We start from the raw sequence: 23,332 nt of genomic DNA on the forward strand, positions 1-23,332 counted from the left end.
GCCTGAGCAACATAGTGAGACTGTCTCTACAAAAAAAAAAAAAAAAAAATTTAATTAGCTGGGCATACTGGCATATGCCTGCAGTCCCAGATATTCGGGAGGCTGAGGCAGGAGGATCACTTGAGCCCAGGAGTTTGAGAGTGCAGTCAGCTATGATCACACCACTGCACTCCAGCCTGGGCAACAGAACAAGACCTTGTCTCAAAAAAAAAAAAAAAAAAAATTAAAAAGATTGATAGAATAAAACAAAAAGCTATTTAAAGGAAAAATAGATTACTTTTCTCACATAACCATTTAAAAATATGTACATTTTAAGAAAGGAAAGACTAATATTTAAATGAGATAAAAATCTGAGAGAGTGCTAGAGATGTACTGTTCAGGCAGGACAAAAGGAGTCTCTCATAGATTGATTCAACAGTCTCAGAGATCCACAGGAAAGCAGGCGACATAGTGGGAAGAGCACCAAACTGGAAGCCAAGGAACTGAGTTTTCCGTCCTGGCTCAATAAGAAGCTGCATCATAGTGGGTAAGTCACCTTAAAGCGTCAGTTTCCTCATCTTAAAATGAAGACTGACAAGGACCATTCTAATGCCCCCTACTCTACAGCTGTTGACATTAAAGGAATAATCTGGAAATGTAAATGGAAGGGCATCTCACCCACAGTTGTAGGCTTTTGGTAGCTCAAAGGTTGGGAACTACAGGGCAAGAAAGCCAGTAAGTAGCCATGCTTAAGCTAAATGAAGAAAGATGGGTACTCCCCTCTATTAGGCTCACTGAGGACAGAAATGGGCAAATGTATAGATAAAAATTAATAAAGGGGAAAATATTCATATTCAGTCATAAATCTATGTATGTATATGTATATATACATATGTATACGTGTATGTATATATACATATGTATACGTGTATGTATATATACATATGTATACGTGTATGTATATATACATATGTATACGTGTATGTATATATACATATGTATACGTGTATGTATATATACATATGTATACGTGTATGTATATATACATATGTATACGTGTATGTATATATACATATGTATACGTGTATGTATATATACATATGTATACGTGTATGTATATATACATATGTATACGTGTATGTATATATACATATGTATACGTGTATGTATATATACATATGTATACGTGTATGTATATGTATACATATATGTAAAAATTAATAAAGGGGAAATATTCATATTCATAGTCATAAATTCATGTAAGGAATATGTATGACTGTTGGACAATGTTCTTGCTGTTATTTTATAAGGCACCAAAATAATGAATAGCAACTAAGGAAAAGAATAAAACACAGAGCTTCATGCCAAGGCCAGGGATTCCATAAAACACTAAGGCAAATAAAACAATTCCTCAAAGTCTATGCTGGTCACAGCTTTCACAAACCCTGCCATAGGACCTTAACACTTATGTGTTGAAGTGGCACTTAGAATTAAGTAAGTTTTATTTTCTCCAAGTCTTCACTGTTATCAATGATTATTCTTATAACAACCACCTGGTGTTCAGCATTATGCTAGGAACTATAAAAATATAAAAAGAATTATAAAGCATGTCCCTAGCCACCGAAAACAGAACAATATGCACAGGAAAATAAGCAAAATAACTGAAGACAGTGAGTGCATGCCTGTGTATATATGCATATATGCCATCTACTTTGGAATTTAAATCACATTTTCCCACAGAAACACAGAGAAGGTGGTTAGGTTTCAGTTGAGGTGACTCCTCAAGCTTATTTCATGCTTATTTAGTTAAGCCTCAGTAGCTGTCCTTAATTCCTTAAATCTCAAAGTGATTTTCAACCAAGTTGAGGGGCTAATGGGTAGTGCTGTATAGCTGGAAATAACATATTCGATATTATGACATAATTTTACAATTAGAAAATGAACAACTATTTTTCATGATGCAGAAGCCACTATTTTAATTAAATGAATTTGTAAGTGGTAGCTATAACATACATACACAGCGTGACCTGCCAAACACTGCTCCAATATCTTTATACATAACTTACTTTTCGTTATTTAACTCACTTTATTTATTTATTTATTTATTTATTTATTTTATGTTATTTATTTTGAGACGGAGTTTCACTATTGTCGCCCAGGATGGAGTGCAGTGGCGCGATCTCACTACAATCTCTGCCTCCTGGGTTCAAGCGATTCTCCTGCCTGAGCCTCCCCAGTAGCTGGGATTACTGGTACCCACTGCCACGACTGGCTAATTTTTGGTATTTTTAGTAGAGACAGGGGTTTCACCATGTTGGCCAGGCTGGTCTCAAACTCCTGACCTCAAGTGATCCACCCGCCTCGGCCTCCCAAAGTGCTGGGATTACAGGCGTGAGCCACTGCGCCCGGCCTAACTCACTTTATTCTTAAAACAACCGCAAGAGGGAGTACCGTCAATATTCCCAGTTTTAAGGTGAGTAAACTAAGGCAGGGGGATGTTAAGTAATTTCCCCAGTCACATAGTTCGACAAAGCTTCTTGGTGGGTGAAGATACACAGGAAATATTTTATTTTCTGAATAATCTCATTATCCAATATTCTTCACTCGGGTTGAAAACAAAATGAGGGGATAAAGGCACTATGTTAATAGTTAGGTAAGTACTTTTAAAGCAGTAAGCAAACTAAAATGATTCATATTAGTATGGCCCCAAATAATTCCATATTGTTTATACCACAGACAGGTTCACACAAGGGCCCTAAGATATATATACATGGATGTTTTGTGTATATATATATATATATATATATATATATATATATGGATGTTACATAACAAAACATGTTATGTATGGATGTTAAATAACAAAACAAAAATCCATGTGTGTATATATATGTGTATATATATGTATATATATGTGTATATATGTATATATGTGTATATATGTGTGTATATGTGTATATATGTGTATATATATGTGTATATGTGTATATATATGTGTATATATATATGTGTATATATATGTGTATATATATATGTGTATATATATGTGTATATATATATGTGTATATATGTGTATATATATGTGTATATATATATGTGTATATATATGTGTATATATATATGTGTATGTATATGTGTATATATATATGTGTATATATATGTGTATATATATATGTGTATATATATATATATATACACATGGATGTTATATAACAAAACACTACAGCAGTGTTTTGATGGCTAATGACTGAAAATCTAAATGTCCATCAATGGGGACAGGCTAAATACTATTTTTATATTTTTACAAAGGACTGCTGTGTAGCCATAAAAAGGATGAGGTAGTTTTATACCCATGGATATTGAAAGTGCCTAATATACAGTACTAAACGGCAAAAGCATGTGTATTAGGATTCCACTTGTGGGAAAGACAGAAGGGGGTATATATTATCATGTGCTTTATTATGATCAGAAAATTTCTTAAATATAACCAAGAAATTATTTACAGTGCTTACTTCTGGGAAGTGGGGAATGGAGATGGGTAGATCAGTACATAGAAAAGAAAAAGACTTTTCTTTTTACACTGTATCCTTCTGTATTAAATTTCCTTTTATCAAAAGCATATAGCTGATTTTAAAACAGCTTAATTAAAAATACAGCAATATAGAGCTTAGTCTCCTTTTACATAATGGTTTCTAACCACAGACTGGTATGTAATGATCAGTGGTATTCCTAATAGTAATTAACCTAGAGAAATTAATGAATGATTTATTTTATAAACAAGGATAAAGTCAACATCCCTTTAATTAATCCATTAATCAAAGGGAGAAAAAGAAAGGGGGCCTATAAAACTCAAGCAGAAGGTTGAAAAAAATCTTCTAAAGATCATGTTTAAGAAAGGCTGCATCCCAGAGTCTGGATGCCAGAAATGCCAACGACCTTCTTGAAAAACAAGGAAGTATCTTTACGTGATTGTCAAATTGGGTTGGGAGGTCCCAAGGTGTGGACAAGGCTTTTTAAAAATTTCATTCTTTTACGTTTATACTTTTGCATATTTCATATTATACACAACATATTTACAGTGGTAGTCATACACTATAAATAATTAAACATACAACATTTGGGGAGATGCATGCTCAAAAATGTTTTACTGATAGGGAGTGCAATTAAAAGGTTTGGAAGCTGCTGAGGTAGTAAAAAATATTGATGCAGTGAAAAGAAAAACATTAAATGGTCATTCTGTGGTCAAGGGATGAGAAGTAAAAGCTATGAAGCAGTTAATGTACAATGCCTGCAACTTTTGAGTACTCTTCAACTTTTTCCTGCATCTATTCCAAAACCAAATCCTGCCATTTTTCCAATAGGTTATTTCCTGAGTTTGCCCCTTCATAACCATTCTGACCATCTAAATCTTATCAATTCACGCTTTTGGAAAGGCCTCTGGCCCTTATGTAAAGAGCCCTCCACTTGTTTGCATCTTGCACAGAACTGTAAAAAGGTCCTTTAAATGCTCAGACAGCTTCCAACTATCTCCAAAAGTGAAAGTACTTATCCATGATTGTAAATATCCCTGTCCCACTCTCAAACTGTCCGCTCCCCATAGACCAACTGGAGCTCTTTAAATAAGTCAGACAAATATATTCCTCATTCCTCAAGGGACTCACCCTCCCTTTCACATTCTGGTTGTGCAGATTAAACATACTCCACACCATCAAACCAAGTTATTTTTCCTCGAGAACTCTCTCAGAGGTTCCTTTTTCTCTAACAGCCTGCCCACCTCTGATTCCTGGGATTTTCGTGTTGACGGGATCGTTGGGATCTTTCCTCTCTTCTCATCTTTCCAGTAACCCATTAGCACTAGCAGGATTATTGGACAGGCCTCCGTTTGCATTAATATCTCCAATGATTCTGTGATCTCCGCCCTAAAGACCTTTGATTTCTTTTGGTCGCGCCTCCCCTTCGGGACACCAAGTTTGTTTAGGGCCTGAGCACAGGGGCCCAGCAGGTTCTTTCTGACGTCAGCGGCTGCGTACGGAGGCCGACTTAGGCAGGCCGCTCCAGGAACAAGGCCGTGCGGACAGGACTGACCTAGGCGCTTTTCCCCGTCGCTCCCAGAGGAGAAACGTACCGGGGAGGGGACAGACCGTGAGCAAGTGGTCCAAGTCTACGCAGGGTGACCCCGAAGGCCCACCGGAGAGGCCGAGAGGCTTGTGGGCTACTAGAACGAGGCCTGGTAGGTGAAGGAAGCGGGTGAAGGGCCGGATCCAGGACTGAATCCGGGAGAGGCGGGGCGAGGAGGGGACTCCGGTGTAGCTGCTTGGGCAGCTCCCGCGGCCCCTCTGGCGGGGGTGACCGTTATTGGACTCGCAGAGGGAAGAGTTGGATAGCGTCCCCCACTCACCTAGAAGCGCTGCCGCCTGAGGCTCCAGCTGCCCCCCTCCCAATTCAAGCCACGTCAGCTCGGGAAGCCCGTACGCGACACCTTCCACCGCCGCGCCCCGCCAGGGACTCAGCCACTAGCAGTTGGGACGGAAGATGGGATTAAGACACCGACCAATCAGGACTATCGGCAGGACGTTACCAGGGAGACCAGGCACACCTTGTTTGTTACCAACCTATCAACAATGACGGAAACCAATCAACGACAGAAGATGCTCCGCTTCCTCAAAGAAACAGCCAATGGACCCTAAAGAGTGAATGAGGGGCGTGATTAGACGCGAGTAGGTGCCCCGGAACAAGATCTGGGGAGGGACAGGAAGTGTCGAGTGGGCGGGCGTTCTGGGAAAGGTCAGATGTTCTCAGTGTGAGGTGGTTATGCTGGCTTCCTCCAATTCCTCCGCTTCGTCGGCTGTGACTGACCGAGACTGCGGCTTGGGCTTCCGCAGAGACTTGAGACTGCGGGCACCCGCTGCCATTAGGATTGTTGAATGAGCTGTGAGAAGGGAGTGGGGGATATGGGACTCTTAGATTCATAAAATACTGGAGCCTCTTAGTTGTTCGTCTAGTTTCACCTTTTGATTTTGTTGATGAAAAATAATTAACCACAGAAGTAACTTGCCCAAAGTCAAACAGCGACTTAGTGATGGAACTCGGACTAGAACCCGGTGTCAGTATGAAAGAGGATCAGCAATGTCTGTAAGGACATGATTGTGAGAGAGAGAGTAGTGAATACTAGGAAGGTGCCTCTTACAAAGTGGAGCCTAAGCCAGGACCTAAGCAAAAATTGAGAGTTGAGGGCTCAGGCTCTGCAATGAGTGTCAGTGAGGAGCTCCAGCAAAAGACTGAAATCACTCATGCTTTCCTTAAACCCCTAAGGAAAGGGAAGGAAAGTAGCCAGCTCCCAATGAGCTGTCATTTCAGGCACTCTCTTGGCAATAAGAGTAATGTTAGTTTGAATTTATTGAATCTTGCTGTGCACTCAGCTGGCCCATTGTATGTATACTCATTTTAATGATTACATAACTTCACAATTCAAACATCAGCTAAGTAAGGCCTTTCCTGGCTGCCCATCTTACGGAACTGGAGGTCATTATTCTAAGTGAAATAAGTCTGGCACAGAAAGACAAATATCCCATGGTCTCACTCATGTGGGAGCTTAAAAAGTTGATCTCATGGAGTAGAGATAAGTACCAGAGGCTAGGAAGGTGGAGTTGGGGGAGGCAGGGAAGAGATTGGTTAATGGGTACAAACATAGATAGAAGGAATAAGTTCAAGTGTTTGATAGCACAGTAGGGTGACTATAGTTAACAATATGTTATATATTTCAAAATAACTAGGAGATTAGAAATGTTCCCAACACAAAAATGATCAATGTTTGAGGTGATAGATATCCTAAACACCCTGATTTGATCATTACACATTGTATGCATATATCAAACTACCACACCCCATAAATATGTACAAATATGTATCAATACAAACATAAATAAAATTGCAGTTTCCTGCATGCACTATATACTTCTTTGTTTCTTTTTCCCCTAAGCATTTTGCCATCTAAAGTACTATATATTTCATTTATCTCGTATCTCTCTTCTCATTAGATTATAAGCTCCAGGAAGGTAGTAATTTTGATCTCAGCTTTATCTCCAGGTCCCAGAAAAGTATAGAGGAGGGCACTCAATATCTGTTAAATTAATAAAGTATATATGATTATCCTTATCTTAAATGTGAGACAATAAGACTTCAGAAGGTTAAATAATTTGCACAAGGTCACATGGTGAGGGGCAGAGACAGAATTTGAAGAGGTTATTCAATGTCAATGCTGCAGTACTTAATGAATACATCATATTCTTATATCCCTGATTGTATCCACCCAGCAAAGTCCTAAACCTGCATCAGTCCAACCATTGGTCTCTACTTCTACCTTTGGGGAGCAAAATGCTGCAGGAGACATCAGGACAATGTCATTAGTGACATCAATGTCCTGACCACTGCACATTCAGTTTCCAGCTGAACTCCATCTTCAGCACACTCCCAAATCCTTCTTGTCTTCAGCTTCCTCTCCTATTTGCCACAATTATTCAAACCTTTAACATCCTCTTTAAGTCCCAACCCCGTGTCTACACTTCACACTCCTAGCAGATGAACTTGCTTCTATCTTAGAGAAAATAGAAGCCATCACTGAGAGTCCTATTGTACTCCCTTACACAAAATTTACCTTTCTACATACTTATTTCCACATTCGACCTTAGAATTTACCTTTCAGTTTTAACAGAATGAAACTTTGTTATGGGAGAAGAGATTAGAATTTTGTCTGTCTAGTAGGTCTTCTTACAGCTCTACCTTCTATTATTGGGTGAGCACAGTATGGTGAGAATTATAGTGAACACTAGGGGTGTGAAGGAAGAAAATGAGGTGGAGAAGTTCAAGAGCAAAACATTATTTCTAAGTTCACTGAAGGACTGGAAATAATTTAGAATGCAACTTAATGGAAGCAATTTAGGCTCTGAGAGGGTGATCAAGATAATAAAAGATAATTAGGGGTTGCCCCAGCAAAAAAGAGGGTACAGAATAGTGGAGGTAGATGGAGCAGCATGTGCATGGACCATTTGGGCAATTGGACATAAGTGATATGACTGAACGGTTAGGCAAAGAGTAGGTCATAAAATTGTGCCATTTTATGCTAAGGGGTTTGGATATGACTCTAAGCTCCAGAGCAGTTAGAGACTGCAGAAATCACAGAAGTGTGGAGTCATTCAGGTGTCCCTTAGAGAGTGATCATTTCCCTAATTGAAAGTACAGGGAGGAAAAGTTGAAAGACAAGAAATGTCACATTCTCTGTGATTTACTGTTGCCCAATTCCCTCTCCCCTTTTTCAGTTCTTTCCTCATCATCATCTTACCTTCCTCTATACCAAATGCAAACTTATTCCAAAACTTTCATGCAGCCTTATTTATTAATGTATCTTCCATACCTAACGTATCTTCAGCATAGTATATACTCAATAAATATTTGTTAAATAAATAAAATATCCAACATAGAATTCTATATGAATAAATCTTAAAATCTTAGAGAAATAAGAAATTGTCTTGAAAAATATAACTTTGAGACATATCAATTATATGCAAAAATATACAATCACATGATCACATCAACCAATGAAGAAAAATATTTTCACAAGAAGAGGGAAGGTGGGGAAAGAAGAAGAGGGATGGTGGGGAAAGAGGAAGGGAGATGAGGGGGGAAAAAGAAGAAGGAAGGTGAGGAAAGAAAGAGGGGAAAGAAGACGGAAGGTGGGGAAAGAAAAAGAGGGATGGTGGGGAAAGGGGAAAGAAGAAGAGGGATGGCAGGGGAAGAAGAGAGGGAAGGTGGGGATAGGGAAAAGAAGCTGAGGAAAGAAGGTGGGGAAAGAAGAAGAGGGAAGGTGGGGGAAGAAGAAAAAAAATCAACACCCATTCATGATAAAAAAAAACTCAGAAAACTAGGAATCGAAGGATATTTACTCAACTTGATAGAAAAATATTGCAGATTCTTAATGGTGAGAAACTAGATGCTTTCCCTCTAAGATCAGGAACAAGGTAAGGATGTCCCCTGTCACTACTCCTAAGTGACATTATACTAAACCTCCTGCCTAATGTAAGACAAGAAAGGGAAATAAAAGATATTCATACTAGCAAGTAATAAATAAAACTGTCTTTGTAGATGGCATGATTTTTTATGTAAAAAATACCTAAGAATAAACAAAAACCTCCTGGAATTAATAAGCAATTTTAACAAGGCTACAGGGTTAAAGGTCAATTGCTTTCCTCAGCAAAGAAAATTGGAATTTGAAATTAAAAACACAATACCATTTACATTAGCCTCAAAAAAAAAGAAGAAATAAATACTTAGGCATAAATCTAACAAAATATGTACAGGCTCTATGTGAAGGAAACTAGCAAACCTCTGATTAAAAAAATTAAAATGTAAATAAATTGAGAAATATTCCATATTCCCAGAAAGCATCAATATTGTTACGATGTCAATTCTTCCCAACTTTATCTGTAGATTCAATAAGATCTCAATCAAAATCTTAGCACATTATTTTGTGGATATCAACAAATTAATTCTGAATTTTACATGAAAAAGTAAAAGACCCAGAATAATCCACAGACTATTCAAGAAGAACAAAGTTGGAGGACTGACGTTACCCAACTTCAAGACTTACTACACAGCTACAGTAAACAAGACAGCATGGTATTGGCTAAAGAATAGACAAATAGACCAATGGAACAGAATGGAGAGCCCCAAAATAGATCCACGTAAATGTAGACAACTGATCTTTGAGAATGGAGCAAAGGCAATTCAATGGAGAAAAGAGTCTTTTCAATACATGGTGCTAGAACAACTGGAAATCCACATGCAAAAAATGACACACACCTTATACCTTTTATACAAATTAACTCAAAATGGATCTTAAGATGTAAATATAACATGTAAAAATATAAAACATCTATAGGATAATTTGAGACTCTAGGTGACTTTGAGTTTGATGATGACTTTTCAGATACAACACCAAAAGCATGAGCCAATGCGGGGGGGAGAACACAATAAGTTGGACTTGATTAAAATGAAAAACTTCTGCTCTGCAAAAGGCACCGTTAAGAAGATTAAAAAAACAAGGCACAGACTGGGAGAAAATATTTGTAGAATACCTATTTGATAAAGGACTGTTACCTAAAATACACAAGGAACTCTTATAATGCAAAAATCTTAATTAAAAAAATTCACAAGTGGGCAAAAGATCTGAACAGACACCTCACCAAAGAAGATACACAGATGGCAAATAAGCACACGAAAAAATGCAGCCGGGCACAATAGCTCATGCCTGTAATCCCAGCACTTTAGGAGGCTGAGGCAGGCAGATCACAAGGTCAGAAGTTTAAGACCAGCCTGACCAACATGATGAAACCCCCGTGTCTACTTAAAAAAATACAAAAATTAACCAGGCGTGGTGGCGCGCGCCAGTAATCCCAGCTACTCAGGAGGCTGAGGCAGGAGCATCGCTTGAACCCGGGAGGTGGAGGTTGCAATGAGCTGAGATTGCGCCACTGCACTTCAGCCTGGGGGACACAGGGAGACTCCGTGTCAGAAAGAAAGAGAGAAAGAAAGAGAGAGAGAGAGGAAAGAAAGAAAAAGAAAGAAAGAAAGAGAGAAAGAGAGAGAGAGAGAGGAAAGAAAGAAAAAGAAAGAAAGAAAGAAAGAGAAAGAGAAAGGAAAGAAGGAAAGAGAGAGAGAAAGAAAGAGAGAGGGAGGGAGGGGAAGAAAGAAAGAGGAAGAAAGAAAGAAAGAGAAATGAAGGAAGGAAGGAAGAAGGGAGGGAGGGAGGGGAAAGAAAAGGAAAGGAAAGGAAGTCAACATCATATGTTACTAGGGAATTGCTAATTAAAGGAACAATAAGATACCACCACACACCTATTTGAATGACAAAAATCCAAAACCCAGACATCATCAACTGCTGGCAAGCATGTAGAACAACAGGAACTCACATTTATTACTGATGGGAATGTAAAATGATACAATCACTTTGGAAGACAGTTAAGCAGTTTCTTACAAAGCTAAACATAGATTGACCATACCATCCAGCAATCATGCTCCTAGATATATCAAAATCAGTGAAAATGTATGTCCACAAAAACACTTGCTCATGAATGTTTATAGCAGCTTTATTCGTAATTCCCAAAACTTGAAAGCAAAGATGTCCTTCAGTAGATAAACAGATATACTGTGGTATTTCATACAATTGAACATTATTCAGTGATAAAATGAATTGAGCAATCAAGCCATGAAAAGACATGGAGGAATGTTAAATGCATATTGTTAAGTGAAAGAAATCAGTCTGAAAAGGCTATATACTGTGTGGTCCAGCAATATGACATTTTGAAAGAGGCAAAACTATAGAAACAGTAAAAGAAAACCAGTGGCTGTCATGGATGGGGTTGGGAAGGGGCAAAGAAGGATTAATATATGGAATAGAGAGAATATTTTAAGGGAGAGAAACTATTTTGTATGACACTGCAGTGGTGGATATGTGGTATTGTGCATTTGTCAAACTCCATAGAACTGTATAACATAAAGAGTAAATTTTAATGTAAACTGTGGACTTTAGTTAATGATAATGTCTCAATATTGGTTCATCAAATGTAATAAACATGGTAATAATAGGGGAAACTGCTGACAGGTGGGAAGTGGGGGGAGGATGAGATGAATATATAAAACTCTGTATGTCTGCTCAATGTGTCTGTAAATCTAAAACTGTGCCAAAAAAATAAAGGAATGTATGTGTATACATGTATTTCCAAATTTGACCCAAGAAAAAGTAGAGGAATCTGACAACTTCTAGAAAAAAAAAAAAACATTTAAAAGTTGTTAATCTCAGAAGAAAAGTATACAATCCAGACAGTTTTTCAGGCAATTGCTTTTGGGGCTTTTTTATAGACTGAATATTTGTGTTCCCGGCAAAATTCATATGCTGATGTCCTGTCAATTTTATAGTATGAGGGGGTAGGGCCTTTGGGAGATAATTAGGTCATGAAGGTAGAGACCTCATGAATGAGATTAGTGCCCTTATAAAAGAGACCCCAGAGTCCTCCCTTGTTTGTTTGTTGTTTTTTTTTTTTTTTGAGACAGGGTCTCACTCTTGGGCTGGAGTGCGGTGGCATAATTTTGGCTCACTGCAACCCCAACTTCCAGGGCTTAGGTGATCATCTCATCTCAGCTTCCTGAGTAGTTGAGACTACAAGTGTACGCCACCATGCCCAGCTAATTTTTGTGGGTTTTTTGTTTGTTTGTTTGTTTGTTTTTGTAGAGATTGGATTTTGCCATGTTGCCCAGGCTGGTCTTTAACTCTTGGGCTCAAGCAATACACCTGCCTCGGCCTCCCAAAGTGCTAGGATTAGAGGCATGAGCTACTGCGCTTAGCTCCCTTGCTTCTTCTGCCACGTGAGGATGAATGAGAAGATGGCGTCTGTGAGCCATGAAGTGAGCCCTCACGCAACACCGAATCTACCAGTGCCTTAATCTTAGACTTCTCAAACTCCAAAATTATGGGAAATAAATTTCTGTTGTTTATAAGCCACCCAGTCTATGATATTTTTATAGCATCCCAAACTAAAACAAGCTTTCAAGGAACAGATATTTCCTATGCTATACAATCTATACAGAGCATAGGAACAGATGGAATGTTTCCCAGCTAATTCAGGTCTAAAAAAAAGAAAAGAGAAAAAAGAAAAAAAAGGTATTTTTGTAGTTTAACTGTGATTACCTTTGGCATTACACTTTTCTTTCTCCATATTTACTCTAGCCAAAGATATTGTTTACAAAAGTATCTATTTTCAGGGCAGCTTCGTGGGGCCTATAATGAGAAAGAGGTAAAACCAGGGTGGGCAATCAAGTGATGGCTCCATGGCAGGGCCACTGAAACTAATAGCGCAGTTAGAGCCCTAGCCCTTCCAAAGCCCGACATGAGCCAGGGCTTGGAACATCTTCTGCAGGCTCTCCAGGACTTCAATGCGCAACAGAATGTTGCTGAATATCAACTGCAGCTGTTCAGGACTGAGATGCACAGAGGACCGCATCAACAGCTGACACTGCTCCCTGATGATATGTGTGTCTCTCACATAGCTGGTCTCTAGAATTAGTTTTACATACAGTCATTAAATAAAAAATCCACATTAATCAGGATTCTCTTGGGGTGAAGATGAACCTTAATTATGAGATTTGGATTTTGTATGAAAATATCTCTGTATACTTGCCCTGCCCTGGGTCCTTATCTGTTGTATTTCCCTACATGAGCAAAATTCCCAGAAGGATCCAGAGTGTACCAAACACCACATAGTCCAAGCCTGAGAAAGATAATTTTTCTGAATTCCTTGGCCTTCATATGCCAGGAAACCAAAAAGCTGGCAGGACTACTAGAATTTAAGCCCCACCCCCATGCTTGTACTGTAGATTATCCACAAGAGTAGGGGCTGGTGCTGGGCAGGAAGCAGCAGGAGGGGCCAGAGATTATTGCTATCAGCAATACAGAGGAAATGCACATTCTGGAAGGGGACAAGGAGGTGATGACTGGAAGAGCAAATTCCTGGATCTCCTTTGACCTGGGCTTCTGAATATGCTGGGGCAGTGGTCCCCATCCTTTTTGGCACCAGGGACTGGTTTCATGGAAGATGGAAGGGGCAGGTGGCGGGGTAGAGGGTGGTTTCAGGATGAAACTCTTCCACCTCAGATTATCTGGCATTAGTTAGAGTCTCATAGGAAGCGTGCAACCTAGAGTCTTCGCGTGAGCAGTTCACAGCAGGGTTCGCGCTCCTTTGAGAATCTAACGGGGCAGCTGATCTGACAGGAGGCGGAGCTCGGGCAGAAATGCTCCATCGCCCGCTGCACACCTCCTGCTGTGTGGCCTGGTTCCTAACAGGCCACGGACTGGTACGGGTCCATGGTCCGGGAGTTGGGGACCCCTGTGCTGAGGCATGGATGCAGCAATCTTCAGCTGCATTTTTCCTTCCTGGCAGGCTTCCATGGGTGCCAAGCCATGTCAGTAGGGCTGAATCTGACATCTCTCTGAAGTGCCAGAACACCACTAGGGACAAAAAAACACCAGGGCTGGATTAGTGGTCACAACCAGGGTCCAGGATGCCTAAAAGATAGCAGGACATCTGTCCCTTGAGAGACTTGTTCAAAATTGAAGGAGTTCAAGTTTATTGTAAGGCACTAACCAGTGGCATCTGTTTCTAGGAGTCATTGGAACCACCGCCCTTGGGACCAGGGGAGTTTTGGAGAGGAAAGTTGAATCATAAAAGAGCATAATTACAAGGCAATTTAGGGGAAAAAGAGAAGGAGATAATGGATTAGCTAGAGGTCCCTGGAGCTCAGAACTAAAGGCAGGGGAATTCAGGGTGGGAGGAAAGGACCTGTGGTGAGATAATCAACTGCAGTCTCTTGAGAATAGAACCCAAATTGCCATACATGCCCTGAGACCATCTAGGTGCCCCCTTATGTTATCTCTGTGGCTCCTTAACCTTTCCTGTGTCCCTGAACTCATCTCGATTTATTTCAGTTTCCTGCAGTAGAATTCAGTAGTTTTATTCTTGTGATGGCCAAATCGTTATCTGTGGGGTCATCATGACTGACTTAGAACAGAGTTCATCTGCCTCACCAGAGAAATTGCAGCTCTATTCAGTGAGGGCTACAGAGATTTACTTACTAAGCAGCACCTCACTCATGCTGGCTATCTCCAGCCAGAGCAGCACATCTTTGTTCCTGCACCCAGGTAGGCACCTGAAAGTTGGATCATGGGCCACTCCAGCCCCATAACACTTCCCCTGATTCAACTCAAATGCCCAAATTTGTATCAGACATCATACTAGACAACACAATTTGGCTGCTCTCCCAGAAACTAAGAGACTTATAGATAACTTATGTTATGTTAACTTCATGCTGCTAGGCATCAATCCCTTACATGTAGATTAGGCTCTTTATCCTCAGTAAAACGGTGGAGCCATGATTCATATTCACAGATTCTGACATGTAAACACTACACTGCACTGCCTGGTGTTCTGCTCACTGCCCACAGGCTGACCTTACCTCTCCAGACATTTGAGTCTGCTGTGATCTTTTCTTCCTTTCCTCTTTCTCATTTGCAATGGGAACTCTCCAAAGAGGAATTACTATTGTCTAGGGCAGCAAGCTTAGCATTTTGGGAGTTAGAGGGTCCTGGCAGCTTTAGGACTATAGCTACTGGAAGCAAGGTTACAACCAGTTACTCAGAGAATTATCTCTGTGTATATATATATATACATATATACACAAACACACAATGCCTTAAAATAACTTCTAAGCAGTATACAGGTAAGTTCAAAAGAAAAAAATATGTTGTACAGAAGCTCAAGGCATTACTGACTGAAGGATTAGTCAGAGTGTTATGTGCTTAAAAGAATTGCCTCTTAGAAATTGCTTTGGATTAAAGGTTTGGAAGAGGGTGAACATATGGGCATATGGGGACAGGGTGGGGCAGGGGAGATGTGGCAGGAAGAGCATCAAATGTGTGGAATGGCTTATGAAAGGAACTAGGCTACTTGTCCCTCTTTTCATAATTTTCAAAATTTTCCATTTTGATGGTTTGGGCTTGTCTTAAGGCAACATATTTCCAGAATGGATACTTCCTCAACCACCTCTAATCGAAGCTAGTTAGAAATGATTCAGCTTCAGTATCATGGTTCTAAGCAAGTTGAGGCCTACTTGGGAGGTTTACTGAATTCAGACATAGCCTCAGCCGAGAAGTCCCTTGAGAGACTTGCTCAAAATTGAGGAAGCTCAAGTTTATTTTAAGGCACTTATCAGGGATAAGAAAAATTCATGTCACACAATAGGCAAAATCTACAGCCAACAAAAGGGCTTCCAAAAGTAGGTGATGGAACCATTTAGCAGAGCATTCTCCCACAGAATCTGGCACTACTGGCTGCATCAGTTCTCTATTTCTTCCTAATCAGGTCCAGAGCCAAACCAATGATTCCATCCTTTATTTTTTTGGAGACAGGCTCTGAAGTTTGAAAAGTCAGGTGCTTTAAGCATGAAGTTAGGCAGCATGATGGTGGCACTTCAAAAGAAAAGTTTTGTGAATCATGGGTATCTCCTCTGGAAAATGTGGAGATACCTGGTCACACACTGGTACCCTCTTCTTGACTACGGTCTACCTGCAAAATGCAGCTGCAGCAGATATGAACTGGGGACCCATCAGTGCTCAGGACAGAGGAACTGCTGCTCTGTGAATTGTGTGGGCTCTGTTCTGGTATTCAAAGGAGGCCAATATGACATGAGATAGATTTCAGACCATTTGTCTCCATGTCATAGTTGATAACCATCCCTCAAACCAATTGACTCCTAGAAACAGATGCCAGAAGAGGCTTTCTAGGGGAATTTGGGTTTTTGTTCTCCTGACTTTCCTTTCTGGAATGTTGGCCCTCCTAATTAGGCACTAGGCTTACAGAGAACTGGGCTAGCTTTAGGGAAACTGAGGCAAGGCCTCATGATTTTTGTTTCATCCTCTTGAACTTCTCAAAACTTTGAATGTACAGAAGCCCTTGATGTGTATTTTGCTGCCCAGGCCTTTGGTCTCTGCAGGTCCCTGTATGTAGTCCATTTCTGAGGTGCAGGTGATTGAGATTTGGGGGTCTGTTCTGTCTATGGAGCTGCAGGCAAGGTGCTTCTTTGCCTCCTGCTTGATTAATTTTGGAATGAGGAGTGAGCATGGCAGATTGAGCCTTAGGAAGGCTGAAGATGTAGAATGAATAGATGTCATGGTTCCAGGTTTCTCAGAAGCATCAGAGACTCCTGCTCCTGCCTTGGTGTTAAGACCTCAATGCTTGTCTTTCAGCTCTCACTGAGCATCTTCAAGCATCACTATAGTTTGCCCAAAGGTACGGAGGGCTGAGCAGGAATTCTGGCATATCGGGGAGCCAGAGAGCTAAAGGAGCCAGCCATCCTTGCATGAAGAATGGCAAGGATTGCCTCCCAAGCATGGTTTCTGGCTGGGAACTCCTTTTCTGATAGGTGAAGAAATCCCTGTTAAAACTCCATGTCTACAGGAGCTAGAGATGTCACAACTATTTGACTGAAGGGCCTAGAGTTGGCTAGGCTCTAAAATCAAGGCATCTGCTAACTCCAAGAGTCTTCCCCAACAGAATCAGCAGACTCTGGGTCATTATGGAGCTCATGGAGCCAGGAATGAAACTCTGAAATCCGTCCATGATGAGCAATGTGTCAGAGAAGGCCCAGATAGGTGGGCTCGGTCTCTATGCTTGGATCCATATGCCATTTCCACTTTTCAAAGGGAATGGAACTATGGAGAAGCAGTGGCAGCATTCATTCCATAAAAACTCAGGCACTATTACTCTATGAATCATTACTGAGCATTTATAATAAATGAAGAACTCATATGAGGAGCAATGGTGACTTTCTCATCCTGGAGCACCTAGAGCAAGGGTCATAAGGAATCTAAAATCTAAAATCAAAGAAAACTCCTAGGAGGTGTGACCAGAAAGCTGTTATTCAGCATTCATTCAACAAGTACTTAACTAAGCACAGACCTTGTGCCAGACACTGGTGTGGCTTATTCTTGATCCAGGATCTAAGAATCACAGTCCTGAAAGCAGGCTTTGTGAGGGGGATTTCTCCAGCCCATCAAAGTGAGGAATGTTATTATCATGTATCTTAGGAGATAGGTGGCAGGGCCCTCTTTGGGGAGCTCTCAAGTATTATAGAGTTTCCTCAGGGCACAGATCTATTTAATGGGTTAATATACCAGCACAAAGAGGCCACTGTAACTCAAATTACATATCAAACTGACATCTCAGATATGCTTAAAAGCACTTCCATGGAGTGTTCCACTAAGGTTTACCCTAACAAAGAACATCACCAGGATTTAAAAACACTCCCCACTATTGCTGATACAACTAGTAAATGTGAAGATTTGCATGTAGAGCAGATATTGTGAGAAAGTCTACGGATTCCCTAAATGTCTCTAACCTTGTCCTGGATGTGTCCTGTTCACTACACTCCCCTTGATCTTTATCAGGATATCTTTAACATTTAGGATATTTTCTAGATTTACTACTTTAGGGTCCTAAGCACATTGTTTAGGAAAATGTATTCAACCCAGAGTCAAAACCAAGTTGTCAACAGGTTTTGTATAGCCAGCAGTTTACAGACCCACTTTTGACCCCAGAAGGGAATTCAGCCTGAACCTCTGCCTCCTGCCCTATTCCTCCCAACCCTCCAGATAACCAACCTTCTCAGTCCTCTCCTTCACACAGATTTTAATTCAGCTGACAGGCACAAGAAATACAGGCTGATTAATATAAATGAAGGCTGCATAATTCGTAGATTTAGTAATGAGATGTCTTATAAAACTTTTGTGGGAAACAGGTGTTTTCTCCTAACCCTGGAAAATTCTTTTCCATTAAGATATGTGACTTCCTCTTTATGCCTGTGTGGCACTGAGGGGTGCATATCCTAGAGATGGCCATCGAGGACCTTGCCTCAACTCTCTTGTCTTCTCTATGTCATATATGGGCATTCTGTGAAACGAATTTATTCATTCCATATTAATTCATTTAACTTATTTTGATTCGTATTTCTATTCTGCTTATTTTTTATTATTGTGAGTAAATTATATGAAAATTCAGAGTACTTAAAGTTGTTTGGATATCTGAATGGCAGGGCAAGTACATTTTTGCATGTGTGCTATATGAATCCACTCCTAACAGATAGTTACTGAGTGCCTCCTAAATTATAAACTGGTTTAACAGATAAAATACTTTTTTCATTCCCTCTGCCTGGAACATTCCCATTCTATTCCTTCAACTGTCATTTCATCCTTCAGTTCATTCTTTGAAGTGTTTCCTCTGAACATCTCCAGGACTAAGCTAATGACTCTCACACAAAAATTCCTACCTGCAAATAATAGTCATCACACACCCATTTATTTTTTAAATGTTTATCTCTTCTACTGAGATGAAACCTCCACTAGCAGAGACTCTTACCTGTTTTCTGCATCTATTACAGTGTCTTTTACCTTATAAATGCTTATAGATGTTCATTGAATGAATAGATGTATTTTAGAGTTTAATATCTCTGATATAATAGATTCTTGGTCAAACACTGAGAGCTCAGTCACTTAGCTAATTGAGCATCTCAGAGTACATAATAAGAGGACTAGAAAAAGTTGTAGGGCACCATTCTGGCCCTCAAGAGGGCCTCCATAAAGTGGATGGACCATTTGCATACAAAGAATTAAATGTCTACACATAACCCAAGTACGAAAAGAGTGGGTGAGTAAATGAATGATTAAATGAAATGAATAAGAAGTTCATTTTAGAGTTATATAAAATGAGCTTAACCTTGGACCATTTTTTGTTTCTCATCTTATTTTTTACATCTGTAAAATGGAAATTATCAATGTTCCTATTTTAAAGGGTTGTTGTGAGGATTAAGTAAAATAATGACCGTAAAATTCTTAGCACAGAATCTGGTACATATCACACAACAAATGTTAAAAATTATTTATTAGTAGTAGTATTGTTATTATTATCTTTAGGTTCCTGGGAAGGGTCAGTTGGATGATTTGATGAAGGATCTATAAATAGCATATTATTACATTCTCAATAGGCTAGGGAGGGGACCAGCTATAAAAGACAAATGCTGAAATGATTATCTTTGATTGGCAGCTCTCAAGCACTTAACAATTAATGAGGAACCCAAAGAACTTTTATTTAGGTGGGTTATAGCTAGTGATATGCTGGTAAGCATTTAGCAACCAGGAGAAATGTTACTGCAGGGGAAAATTTTGGACTTGTAGTGTTTACTTATTTCTGTGATATTACCATTCCCACCATCTCACCATGTCTAATTTCAAGCTATCAATATGCCTTCATTGAATGTGGAGAGATGTGCAGGAACACACACACACACAGACACACACACACACACACACACACAATTTCCCCCATACAGATGCAGTAAACATATTACTTTGTTTTAAATATTATGTATTTAACCATAAGTTTATGTAACTTTTAAAATTAACCAACGTCCATACGTTATTCAGATTTCCTTAGTTTTTACCTACCGTCTTTTTTTTTCTGTTGTAGAATCTCATCCAGGATAGCACATTACATTTAGTCATCATGTCTTCTGTTAAATAAAATTTATGAGAGACCACTGATTTGGACTAGGATCATACACTAAGTCTAACACACCAAATCAATATGGAGTTTAACTATAGCAGCTGAGCTTTAGTTGATTGCAGGAAGCTCTGTAACCAATTAACCAGTTAAGTTGTAATCAATTAAGTTGTCTCTGCACTGCACTTTCATTTCCTATAACTCATGTCAGATAATGTTATTGGTGGGCATTCTCTCAATCCACTCTGGCTCGAAGGGCTGCCAGATTCACAAATCATTCTTGTTTTATTTTGCTTTCCTTTGTTTTGTTTTGCTCTTTTTTTTTTCTTCGCTCAAATAAACTTAGTTAAAATAGAAACTTGTCTAAGGTTTTTTTCCATTCTCTATTGTGTTCCATTGGTCTCTGTGTCTGCTTTTGTACCAATACCATTTTTTTGATTACTCTAGCTTTGTAGTATCATTTGAAGTTGGGTAATGTAATACCTCTGACTTTGTTCTTGGTGCTCAAAATTGCTTTGGCTATTCGGGCTCTTTTTTGGTTCCATATGAATTTTATAATAGTTTTTTTCTAGTTCTGTGAAAAGTGGCCTTGGTTATTTGTTAGAAATAGCATTGAATCTGTGGATTGGTTTCATTCAGCATTATGAAAATGTTAATGAAATCCATTCTTCCAAACCATGAGCATGGAATGTTTTTCCATTTGTTTGTGTTGTCTGTGATTTCTTTCAGCAGTGTTTTGTAGTTCTCCTTATAGAAATATTTCACCTCCTTGGTCAGATGTATTCCTAGAAATTTTATTTTATTTTTGTAGATATTGTAAATGAGATTGTGTTCTTGATTTGGCTCTCAGCTTGAGAGTTATCAGTGTATAGAAATGTTACTGATTTTTGTATGTTGATTTTGTGTCCTGAAACTCTACTGAAGTCGTTCATCAGGTCTAGGGGTCTTTTGGTAGAGTCTTTAGAGTTTTCTAGGTATAGAATCATATCATTAGCAAAGAGAGATAATTTGACTTCCTCTCTTCCTATCAGGATGCCTTTTCTTTCTCTTGCCTGATTGCTCTGGCTAGGACTTCCAGCTCTATGTCGAATACAGGTGTGAGAGTGAACATCTTTGTCTTGTTCTGGTTCTTAGGGAAGATACTTCCAGCTTTTGCCCCTTCAGTATGATGTTGGTTATGGGTTTTTAGTAGATGGCTCTTATTATTTTGAGGTGTGTCCCTTCTATGTCTAGTTTGCTGAGTGTGTTTATCATGAACAGATGTTGGATTTTATCAAATGCATTTTCTGTATCGATTGAAATAATCATATGGTTTTTGTTTTTAATTCTGTTTATGTGGTGGGTCACATTTAAAGTCTGTTTTATCTGATACAAGAATAGCAACCCCTGCTCCTTTTTGTTTTTCATTTGTGTGATAGATCTTTTTCCCTCCCTTTACTTTGACCCTGTGGGTATCAATACATGTGACATGAATTTCTTGAAGGCAGCAGAAAGATGGGCGTTTTTCTAAATTCAATTTCCCACTCTACGTCTTTTAAGTGGAGCATTTAATTTGTTTACATTCAGAGTTAATATTAATATGTGAGATTTTGTTTGTCATACTGTTCTTAGCTACTTGATTTGTAGTTTTGCTTATGTAGTTGCTTTATACATGGGTCAGGATCCACGGGCTATGTGCCTATGTGTGCTCTTATGGTAGTGAGTATCATTCTTTCATTTTCATGTTTAGAACTTCCTTAAGCATCTGTTATAGGGTGGTGATAAATTCACTTAGCAATTACTTGTCTGAGAAGGATTTTATTTCCCTTTTGTTGAGTAAGACCTGAAAAGCACAGGCAACCAAAGCAAATAGAGTTTTACTTTTTTTACTCAAGATGGTGGATTAGAGGCTTTTAGGGTGCCTCAGCCACTTGGAAATAGCCAAATAGTGCATAAGGGGAGAAAGTGGTTAAGCAGCCACTCTGATGGCATTCAGCTGATAAAGTGAGTGAAGCTGAAGCTTTTTGATGAGGTGAGGCTTTTTTAGTTTTTATTCTTTTTTTTCTCTTGAGGGAATGACTGTAGTGTATGTTGTATATGACAGGCTTCATTTCTGGATGCTTTCAGAGGGCCAGGGCTCTGTATAGGTTCCTTGGTTGCAGAAAGATTTGTACAGTGACTTTCTCAAATGTTGCTCCATGTAGCAATGTATTTTTGTTTGGTGGTATAATTCAAGCTGCAGACCAATAGATGGTGCTTGAGAGTAAAAGCCCCCAAGAGGTTCTTACTCTGCATGCTCACCCTTGGTGGGATAGAGGGAACGGAAAAGGGTGAAAAACGTCTTTCCCCAGTGTAACTGGTCTTTGGTAGGAGTGGTGCCCCTGGAGAAGCCTGAGCAGTGCCTCTTTCAGCCCATGCTTCTGGGGCCACAATAGAAAGTGTTGCTGCCACATCTGTAGCAGTGCACCGGTGATGGGGGCAGGGTGCAAGAGATAACCCCGTCTCCAAGTCTCCAAGAGCTTTGGTGTTGCCCCCTTCAGTAGCTGGCACCGCACTTTCATTTCCTTTAATCCAAGGGAGGCTTTGGTGGGCTGCATTTTCTCCACCCTGAAGGGTGGTGCATGCCAAGAGTTGGATGTCCGGGTGAGTAGGGGTCCAACTCCCTCTCTCCCCTAGGAGCATGTGGGGCACTCTCTCCCAAACTGACCAAGGAAGCATGCTAAGGTACTCAGTAATGACACACATAGATTGGTTCCAGGTCACAAAGCTATCCCTGGCTGCAAGTCATCCTACCCAGGAGAAGCCTTGGCTTCAGCAATTCTCCTCCCACTCCACTCCTGCGATGGAAGAGAACCTAATTTCAGTACCTACTGCTGGGGTGCTCCCACACTCACTGCTCAATTCTGGCTGTGGGGTTTCTTCCCCCACTCCAGAGCAAGCACAGTTCTAGCTGTGGGGGTCTTTCCCCTACTCCAGAGCAACCTCTAGCCTGAGACTAAAATGTCTGCAGTGGCTGCTGTTGCCAGGTCGCCAAACAATGACTTTGTATGAGCCCAGATTAAAAATGGCGTCCTCCTTTCAGTCCTAGGTCTGGGAAAATGTCTGCAGCTTTTTCCAGTGTCTTTCCCTCTCTCTGTCTCTCAGCCTCTCCCCAAGCTCGCTCCTGGGCTTGGAGGAAACAGGGTGCTTTCCCTTGACCTGGGTTGCACAGATCACTA

At 39.9% G+C, this 23,332-nt stretch overlaps 1 protein-coding gene across 13 annotated transcripts in view; it reads right to left on the minus strand.

Annotated features, from left to right (window-relative positions):
- GOLGB1 (golgin B1) overlaps window positions 1-9,404 on the minus strand; it is an 87,897-nt gene extending 78,493 nt beyond the window's left edge. For 10 of the 13 annotated variants that reach the window (XR_008678676.2, XR_008678675.2, XM_031009078.2 and 7 more), the window contains exon 1: window positions 5,378-9,404. The gene's annotated coding sequence lies outside the window, so the exon portion shown is untranslated. Of the gene's footprint in view, window positions 1-4,753 lie in introns of all 13 variants that reach the window. The other 3 variants (XM_055383763.2, XM_055383762.2, XM_031009070.3) reach the window with 1 other exon arrangement.
- Window positions 9,405-23,332: the final 13,928 nt, after the last annotated feature.

The sequence above is a fragment of the Gorilla gorilla genome, chromosome 2 (genome assembly GCF_029281585.2).
Source record: "Gorilla gorilla gorilla isolate KB3781 chromosome 2, NHGRI_mGorGor1-v2.1_pri, whole genome shotgun sequence".
Classification (NCBI taxonomy): domain Eukaryota; kingdom Metazoa; phylum Chordata; class Mammalia; order Primates; family Hominidae; genus Gorilla; species Gorilla gorilla.